Source organism: Solanum lycopersicum, chromosome 5, assembly GCF_036512215.1.
Source record: "Solanum lycopersicum chromosome 5, SLM_r2.1".
Classification (NCBI taxonomy): Eukaryota; Viridiplantae; Streptophyta; class Magnoliopsida; order Solanales; family Solanaceae; genus Solanum; species Solanum lycopersicum.
Window position 1 is genome coordinate 59,694,040 of NC_090804.1, and position 8,737 is coordinate 59,702,776.

The 8,737-nt window shown below is 34.9% G+C and overlaps 1 pseudogene; it reads left to right on the forward strand.

The window, feature by feature from the left end:
• Window positions 1-948: 948 nt before the first annotated feature.
• On the forward strand, window positions 949-8,172 carry LOC101263321 (putative late blight resistance protein homolog R1A-3; annotated as a pseudogene).
• Window positions 8,173-8,737: the final 565 nt, after the last annotated feature.

The following is an 8,737-nucleotide window of genomic DNA, read 5'->3' on the forward strand; positions in this document are numbered from 1 at the left end:
AAGTCTAATAAAGTTTTCAAAATTTAAATCTTTTGAAGTTTATACTTTATAAGTTATTACTTATATTCATTAATATTTATTTTATAAGTTATATTTATAACTTGTATCTTGTAAATATTAAATAAATAAAATTTGTAATTTTAAAAAAATTAAATTAAATATAAATTATATAAAATATAAAAAAATTAATCTATATTAAATAAACCGGACCGGAACCGGAATGAACCGGGATGAACCGGTACCGGTACACCGGTACGAAATCACGGTTCCGTCCCGTTCCGTGTACCGGTTCAGACTATCCCGTCCCGTCCCATAGGCAACCGAAACGGGACGAACCGGAACGAACCGGAATGGTACCGGAACGGTACCGGTACGTCCCGTTCCGTTGACCAGTCTTAGGATGGACCGTGGGTCACCCTACAATCCACACACTGTAGGTATGGTGCACCACAAACCACCAGGATAGACCGTGGGTCACCCTACGATCCGTGGGTGGTGCCCGTCGGTGGCACCTGCAACTTTTGAGATCTACATTTTGGTAGATCTAGCATTCGAGGTGTTACAAAATGGGCTCGCCAAATGACAAAAAATTCGAAATGTTTGCTGCGACTTACAAATAAAAGAAACTATGGCTACAACATTTATTTTGATTTAATAATTTGATATTTCATACAATTTTTTCATTTTAATTTAATATCTTTCCGTCTAACCAAGTTGATCTCTTTTTATTTTTAAACGCATTTGTTTAAAAGAGGTCGAGTTGTTACAACAATAGTGATGAATTATCATTAATATTTTCCCTTCAATCTCATCTTGAAAGTAGTTTCAATTATTTATGATTTTATCGTTATAACAATTAGCAAAATAACAAAAGGTGGGGGCAATGGCGGCTGCAGCCTATGGAATTATCGATTACTATAAATTAAGGTCCAATTATTCTAATCTGCGTACCTAATTGAACATATTTTAGTCCAAATTCTTATTGAACAACATTTAGTAGGTAATATTCTTTTGGACTATACAGCAATTGGTCCATGAATTGTATGTGAAAATGATTGGTTTGTCAATTTGAATAAAAATATTGACCAAATTACCAAACACTTCTATAACTCTATTTGTGTCTTGGATATTTATTATGCTGCATGTCAATTTGATTTGCATAAAACCTTTCGTTTGAACTTCATATATGAGAATTCTAAATAAGAACTCGACTTTCTATTAAGCGACCTTTCAAGTTCGTTAGCCAATTACATTTATCTATTGAGTGGCTTAATCTTGGGTTACTCAAACTTTAAGGTATGATTATATGTTTAAGTTCTGTTATTTTATTTCCTTTTTTATTATATTTTCCATTAGTGTGTAATTTTTTTCTACCTCTTTTTATACATGATCAGATCTTGAGAACTTTAAAGGAAGGGAAGAAAAACCTTGAGTAGTGAAAACTAACTATATGGATAGAGGAAAAGAAATTGACGGAGAAAGAGAGAAAGGGAAAGCAAACAACTCATCGGTATGTCTTACGATATTTATTTATATTTTTAATTTTATGGTTTTTAGTTAACTTAAACACGTTAATCATCCCGGCAATAGAGTTTCATGTAGGGTGTGTTTGGTATGAAGAAAAATGTTTTCCTAGAAAACAAGTGAATTCCTAACTTATTTTTCTATGTTTGATGGTTGAGTAGAGAATATTTTTATGAGAATATTTTTGATGTTTGGTTGGTGAATGATTTTCTTTCCAAAAAATATCTTTTATTTTTGGCTTGAGACTATAAAATACTCGTTAGGAAAATAATTTGATCCGAGAATCAACCCCGATAATCAGTGGCGGTCAGGATTTACATTGAGGAATGTCAAAATACAAAGTAGTAAGTACACATAAAAATCAACAAAATAAATTTTACTAATGAAAGCAAAAAATAATTACATCATCACAATCGTTTGGCGACGCCCGGCGAAGAGTCATAGCGAAGGCATCCGAACAAAACGATTGTTTGGGCTCTTTCTCCTCATACTCATTAGTTTTGAAATTAGGGATTTGTTTTCTTGAAGTCTTAATTTTAATTCAAAAAACCTCTAAACAAAATAAAAAACCCCATCCAGATTTGAACCCCTAATGTTTAACGCCAAAGATTAAGAAGATATTTTGCAACCCTCAATCACTGAGCTAACTCTTCATCTTGTCTTCATTTTGCAACCCTCAACCCGATGACCATTCAAAAATCCGACCCTGAGATCTAACCCAGTCGAACCCATGAATTTTTTTTGACGGAGTCGCGGGGAGCGGGGTGGTGAGCATAAAAAATATAATTTTTTAAAATTTAAAACATTTTTCAAAAACAATTACTCTCTCGGTTTAAGAAAGAATGACATGGTTTTACTTGACACGGAGTTTAAGAGTATAATGAAGACTTTTGAATCTTGTGGTCCTAAACTAAAGTTCGGTTAAATGTACAAAATTGCCCTTTGAACTTGTGACCTTAAACATGTCATGTGAAAAGCTGAAATTAAATGTTACCAAAAAAAGAAAGAGGTCATTCCTTTTGAAACAGACTAAAAAAGAAAGAAATCATTCTTTTTTGAAATGGAGAGAATATATTTTTTGAATTTTTTTTATTGGGGCTGGCACGGTGCTGGTTTGATGTTAGGGATAAAAATATATTTAGAATTTAAAAAATATTTTTTAAAGAAGAAATTCAATTTTTTTGAATGGGGATCGTCTGGTAGGATAAGAAAAAAAATGGAAGGATGAAAAAGATTTTATGAAAATATTTTCTTTTATTTTGGAAGGGAAGTTATTTTCCTTAAATTTGAGTAAAATGAGTTGATCTGAAACCATTTTCCAAACATTTTTAATCCAACCACACATGGAAAAATTGAAAAACATTTTCAGAAAATTATACCAAACATATGCGTATTTCAAATGTCATATCTTTACGTGTTATCAGAGTTAGGTTTGTACCTATTTGGACCCCTATGTTATATCTTTTGTGGCATATCTTTACAGTTGTAGTACTATACCATTTTTTTCTAGTTAATTTAGTTCATTAAGTAATTTAGTAACTAGCATTTTTTTAAGACATTTTTTAGGCCGATATCTTTTTTTTTTCCTATAAGAAATGCAACATTTTGTTTCAAACGACAAACATCATTAGCAATTTATCACAATCTTGAACCATGTCAAGGGGGTTTCCACGTAAACTTGGTCTTCCGACTGGTGGTGGACTCATACAAGCCAACAGTATCACAGCCCTCCATGTAAATCTGGAACTTGGGACCGGCAATGTGAGCAAGCTCACACTGATGAAACTAAATGACATGCTTATAGTTAAAGCCAAAAAGACCTTATGTAAGCAATATAGAACTTATCAATCTTCTAATCCTATGATTTGTAAGACATATATATGTTTTAAGTTTAATTAAATCATCCATCCTTTTTGTGTACATACTTTGTATGTGGATGGATAGATAGATCATAAGATACTCGACTAAACGAAGGTACAAAAAGATAAATTGGTAATAGTTAGTATTTTACTTTTAAATAACATATACAAAGTAAACCATGTATCTGATATGTTTGCCTTTTGATTTAAGCTGTAACATGCTAAACATTTAGCTAATCTATTAGGCTATATATGTATATTGGATTAAGTCCTCTACACTTGCGTTATCTACCTGTAAAATTAGAGTAAAATCTGTCATGGTAAATATGTTGCATTTAAAATTCGACAAAACATTTGGTTTTTTGGCAGGTGTCATCTACTGTACTTCGCAAGGACATGGTCAATCTACTAGATTTCATATAGAGGTCAAAGAATGGACGAGTTCAAATTGCACTTGACATGGATCAAGCAGAAACACTGACATTGGAGCTGACATTTATATCAGTATTTTTCCACCTTTTTTGTGCTGTTTTGGATGACGAAATGATTTGTCTATCATATGAGGTTCATAATCTGGTTCAGTTACTTTTTCATCAGAAGGGAGATGTCATGCTGGCTAAACTAATGAATCATTCCGTTCCTAGCCTCCTAAATAACATCGAAAGTTATATCAAGTCACATGATTTTTCTGAATCAAGTGCTACCAAGACTGAGGATCAATTGGTTGAACATTTAGATGCTGTCCTCGTGTATCTCCAATATCTACCCAAGTGTTGTGCTGAGTTGATTTTCCCAATAATGATTCAATATGAGCTTCTTCAGAATGTGTATGGCAATTTACGAGATTTCCATGAGTTAAAAGTAAATGGTTGTGTTGAGTATGACACAATTGAGCATGTCTTACGTCAGATTCAAATTATGGTTCAGGGTGTAGGATTCTTCTGTTTAATCCTTTTGCATTGTCAACTTGATGAAAGAGATGAAAATGATGAAATACTTGTCATATCTCAAGTTGAATCCATGCTAGCAAATCTACTTGTGGATATTATTCCTGTTGAACTGGAGGTTATGCACATATGTTCAACAAATTTGAAAGCGTCAAAGTCAGAAAAAGTTGGATGCTTCATTAAGCAGCTCCAGAAAGCATCTCCACATATCCTTAGAGAATATCTGATTCATCTACAAGAGAACATGGCTAATATAGCTACTGATAGCACTTCAACACGCAACATGTCATGATAGAGTTCCTATTGATTGTTCTTACTGATGTTCCCAACGACGTTATTCATCATGACAAGCTGTTTGTTCTCTTGGAACGTGTTGAAGCACTTACCAGGGAGGTATCCATTTGTGTTAGCAACTTAGACAAGAACTTAAGGAATAAAGAGAATATGATTGATACAAGATATGCAAGGCTAGACTCTCTGGAAAATATTGAACTCTTAAAGAAAGATCTCAAGCATGTTTTCTTGAAACCCCCTGCAGACTCATCTCAACTCTACTTTCCCATGAGTGATGGACCACTCTTCATGAATCTTCTACTCAGAAACTTAAATGCCTTGCTCAACTCCAATACTTACTCGGTTGATTTGATAAAGGAAGAAATCATGCTGGTGAAAGAAGGTCTAGAGTTCGTAAGATCATTCTTTGGAATTGTTGAGCAAGAATTTGATAAAGATCTTCGTACTCGTGTTATAGGTCTGGCATATGAGGCGGAACATGCCATTAATTCAATTATTGTCAGAGATAATGGTCTCTTGCACCTTATCTTTTTACTTCCTGATACCATAGAAAAGATCAAGCTTATCAAAGAAGAGGTACCAGCGAGGATTTCCAAAAGCAAGGGTCTTACTGTTGGAAATACTCCCAGCAAGCCAGTTGAAATTAAGAAGTCGTCAACCACTGATTAGATAATTGTAGGGTTCGAGGAGGAGACAGAGTGGATAATTAGGAAGCTGACCAGTGGACCAACAGAGGTTGACGTCATTTCCATAGTTGGCATGCCAGGGCTTGGAAAGACTACTTTGGCTTACAGAGTATTTAATAATAAGTCAGTTGTTGATCATTTCGACGTCCGTGCTTGGTGCACAGTTGACCAAGAACATAATGATAAAAAGTTGTTGCAAAAGATTTTCAATCAAGTTGTTGGTCTGAAACAGACACTCAATGAGGATGACATTGACGAGGACATTGCTGATAAGCTGCGGAAAGAGCTGTTTGGAAAGAGGTATCTTATTTTCTTGGATGACTTGTGGGATATTGAAACATGGAATGAGCTAACAAGACCTTTTCCTCAAATTCAGAGAAGAAGTAGAATTATTTTAACAAGTCGGAAAAGGGAAGTGGCTTTGCAAGGGAAACACCACAGTGATCCTCTTTATCTTCGATTGCTCACACCAGAAGAAAGTTGGGATTTATTAGTGAAAAGGGTATTTGGAGAAGAACGTTGCCCTGATGAACTATTGGTCGTTGGAGAAGAAATAGCCCGAAAGTGTGCAGGACTTCCTTTGTTACTTGATCTTATTGGTGGTGTCATTGCAAGGCAGGAAAAGAAAAAGGCTTTGTGGCTTGAAGTACTAAATAATTTGAACTCCTTAATTTTGAAGGATGAAGAGGAAGTGATGAAGGTTATACAATTAAGTTATGACCATTTACCAAATCACTTAAAGCCGTGTTTGCTTTACCTTGCAAGCTATCCAAAGGACAACTATATTAAAATCTCTGAATTGAAACATTTATGGAGTTCTGAAGGACTTGTGGAACACATTGAAATGAAGAGTGTCGATGAATTACTGGAGGTATACGTGGATGAGTTAATTTCAAGTAGCTTGGTGGTAGTTTTCTATGGGATACATGATAGAAACCCGATTTTCCGAATTCATGATCTTGTGCATGATTTTTGTTTGATAAAATCTAGAAATGAACATTTGTTTGACGTTATAAAATCAAATACACCGTCTTCATCTTCAGATCTGATGCCGCGTGCAATGACCATCCATTACGATCAGCATCTCCATTCGGATGAAAATTTTGTCTTGTTCAATCCAGAAAAGCAAAATCCTTATGTCAAACACCTCCTCTCGTTGAAGGTATACAAGGCTGGTGATATAGAATCTTGGAGGCCCAATCACCTAAGACACTTGAGGCTTCTTAAAAGTTTAGAGATACGCCAAATACTTTTGATGGATCCTTTGCTGAATGAAATAGGCATGCTTGTTCATTTGAGGTATTTAAACATTTGGACGAAGGTAGAAGCTCTCCCTCCGTCTTTTTCAAACCTCTTGAATCTAGAAACTCTGATGGTGTATAACTCAGCATCAAACATGGTACTATCACCCAGTATTTGGAGTCTTGCAAAGCTTCGACATGTTCACATGTTCAGTTTTTCCGTCTTTGAGTCGCATGCTGACGAACAAACAGTGTTAGAAGAGGACTCAAAGTTAGAGAATTTGAGAATATTATCTGGGCTCAAGATTTCCGACTCGCAAGACACAGGGGGCATTTTCAAAAGGTTTCCCAATATCCGAAGTCTTAGATTTGCCATAAAAACATCACAGTATTGTCCAGCAGAGAAAATATGTTTTCCAAGATTGGATGTCCTCAGTGAACGCGAACAAGTTGATGCAAATTTTCATGGTGAGGGATGGAGAGATAAATATCAGTGTGATCTGTACTACTTCCCTTTGAGCTTGAAAATATTGAAGATGACAAGGTTTGATCTATCATCGAATTCACTGTCAGAAATTGCGAGACTGCCCAACCTTGAAAACTTGAGTCTACAAGAAGTAATCATTGAGGGAGGGAAAGAATGGAACATGGAAGATGTCACCTTCGAGAAACTGAAAATTCTCACATTGTATCATGTGTCTTTTTCTGAATGGCAGGTTAGAGAGGAATCCTTTCCCATGCTCGAGGAATTACAAATAGAATGGTGTTATGAGCTTATGGAAATCCCGGACAGTTTTTGGGATATTGCTTCATTAAAGTCTATCAAAGTGTTGGGCCAGCGTCAACTAAAAGATTCAGCACTAAAGATTAAGGAATATGTTGCAGAAATGACTGGCGATGACAAGCTTGTGGTTATGTAGTATTGAGTTCCTGGACGAAGTGGGCAAATCTTTGTGAGTATATATGAATTTATTAACTTCTCTTGTACATTAAGTTCCTTTTCAATATACAATTTTTCATTGACCTTAACCTGTATAATATCATTGCAGAGCGCATATAAGGTTGGCATACGATTAATTTTGGGCAGCTCATCAAACAATTGACGCTTCAATGATGGATTGATCCTCAAACATCCGGACGGATGCAAAAGCTCTCCCTCCGTTATTTTCATACCTCTTGAATCTAGAAACTCTGGTGGTTGATGTGCCAAGGATGTTATTCATCATGACAAATTGTTCATTCTTTTGGCAAGTGTTGGAGCACTTAGCAGGGATGTCTCCATTCTTTTTTGCAACTTAGAGTAGAAACCAATCATTGAGGAGAAAACCAATGAAACGGACTTTGCAACTCTAGACTTGCTAAAAAACTCTGCTGGCGAATCAATGATTATTCTTTCTTTGAACCAACTGTGTTATAAGAGGACACAAAGTTAGAGGAACTGAGGATACTATACCAGCTCAACCTTTTTTGTTTGGAAGATGGAGAAGGATCTTTTTGTTGAGTTGTTGAGATATTTCAGGTTATTTTAAATTTCAAAATTCAATCATTATGTGTTTTATGTTGGCTATTTAAAGCCCCTCAATGCTTAATAAATTTATTGAAAACCATCTTAATCCATTGAGAGACATTGTCAACTCTTTTTGCTTCCTCATCTTTTAAAAAAATCAACACTTTTCCTGTGCTCGAGGAATTAAGAATATTATCGTACTATGATCAGAATATTGATTCATTAAAATCAATCACATTGTACGGAATCCATCAACTTAAAGATTTCCTGTGATGATTAAAATTTATTGTCAGGTAATCTTCTACCATTGAGTTTGTGTGCGAAATGGGGTCCTTATTTAGGTCATGTTAGGTCCTTAATTAATTCGTTTATTGTGAGTATATCAACTTCTTTGCTTTGCGAACTTTCAAACCTAAACTACCATTGCTTTGCGAAATTCCATACCTAAACTATTGAATGCTCACGAAACCACTCGGGCGTCAACTACATTGTTCTCATGTTGAAACACCCCTACTTTACTTTACCTGATCTTTTTTTTTTAAAAAAAGAGAGCACTAAAACAATATAAGAACAGGAAGGGGATCACGTATACAGAATTGGAAACATTATAAGAATCATTACACTTCATAGTGCAAATATTTCAATTTCAGAATCAATTTTGAAATATTACTAATTATAT